Here is a 1,533-nt window from a genome sequence, read left to right on the forward strand (position 1 = left end):
TCAATCAGGAGAGACTTCCCTTGCAAATATGAACATGTTTATTGTACAGGACAAAATATGAAAAATGAAATGTGCAAAGTCTCTGGAGATTAGACTCCATCCGAATCCATATGTTATAAAGGGGTAGTAAACCCAAACATATCCCCGATGGAGTCCAGACACTGGTGGTGTGTGGTGATGAAGAGCCCAGGAACCAATCAAGATTGCCATTCAGCTGACGATCCCCAAAGTATGCGTGGGTGAGCCGACCCGGTGGTTGAAGGGGGGAGAGGCGGGACTGGGACCTGGATCAGGACACAAGAGAGCAGAGGAAAAACACACATGTAACAAAGCTCAAGAAAAAATCTTGTGGTTGTTGCAACAGTAAGCAAAGTCACTCATACATATATCCATTAAACAGTGTTTGGCAAATGTGGATTCAGCATTAATGCTGTGTTTTATTTTATAATACAGCTGCTGTTGCACTGCAAACAAATGCTGCAACAGCCAGTGGTCATCAGCAAAGTCAGCAGGTAAGGTATATGAAGGAAAGATGCAGCTGGAAAGTTGTCAGAATATTTTTCTCTCTGCATGTGTAAACATATGTCGATCTCATAACAGTTTTTCTTACATTTTCTCAGGCAGATGAGGACTTGGTTTATTCTGCACCAATCTTTACCAGTAGGAAAGCTAGCAAAGGAGGGACAAGGGATGCAAAACAGAGGGGAGAGTGTCTACTCTGATGTCAGGGCTCTGGGGTTGGAATAACACTCTAAACACTAGATTGGCTACTCATTTTTGTCTGCATATGGTAAAATGATTTACCTCTAAAGTTGGTAAATAATTCTTTATTTTGGATAATAAAAAACATGTAATAGCCTATTTTTTTCATTATGAGATTATATTTATGTTTTGTAAAAGTAATATAAGTTAAGCTTTTTAGCAATGAACCTGTGCTGTAGGAATCCCATATCTATAAACATTTGTTTGAATTCTCATCAAAGTTTTTAACTCTGAGAAGATTTTCTTATCTTTCCCTTTGTACATCATGAACTTTCAAGTCTGTTATCTTCCTCCATTAGCCTACATTACATTTGTGCTGTCTGTGTCAATGCTATGCAAAGGTACTGTACTAACAGGAATTGGTGGTTGTGTATTGTTGCTTTATTCTAAATAAATAAATAAATAAATATACTTTATGAAGAGCTACCAAACTGATGAGATTAAAGACTTGTTTATTGAATGACTGCAACTTAACATAAACGACTATTAAAAGTAATAACTCAGTAGATTCAAATACTGATATATTACATTACTTTTATAGTTTTTACTCATTTTAGTGTTAGTAAACGAAACATGGTGATGCAATCCAGATTCATGCCAAATTTGAAAAATTTCCCACATTGGGTGTGACTAATAGATATAAACACAAGAGTAACTGAAGCCAGCCCTGAAGTGCCGTGGAATTCAATAATATCAAACTGATATCAAATTTTTGCTGTTTATTTTATTTTCTTTTGGTATTCTTAAGTGTTTTCAACATGCAAATTTGAA

General features: G+C 36.0%; 1 long non-coding RNA gene across 1 annotated transcript; it reads left to right on the forward strand.

The window, feature by feature from the left end:
- Positions 1-257: 257 nt before the first annotated feature.
- LOC120566363 lies at positions 258-703 on the forward strand. The gene is made up of 3 exons (XR_005640393.1): positions 258-363; positions 454-512; positions 621-703. It is a non-coding gene; the product is annotated as an uncharacterized LOC120566363 (long non-coding RNA).
- The last annotated feature ends 830 nt before the right edge of the window (positions 704-1,533 follow it).

Source organism: Perca fluviatilis, chromosome 10, assembly GCF_010015445.1.
Source record: "Perca fluviatilis chromosome 10, GENO_Pfluv_1.0, whole genome shotgun sequence".
Classification (NCBI taxonomy): domain Eukaryota; kingdom Metazoa; phylum Chordata; class Actinopteri; order Perciformes; family Percidae; genus Perca; species Perca fluviatilis.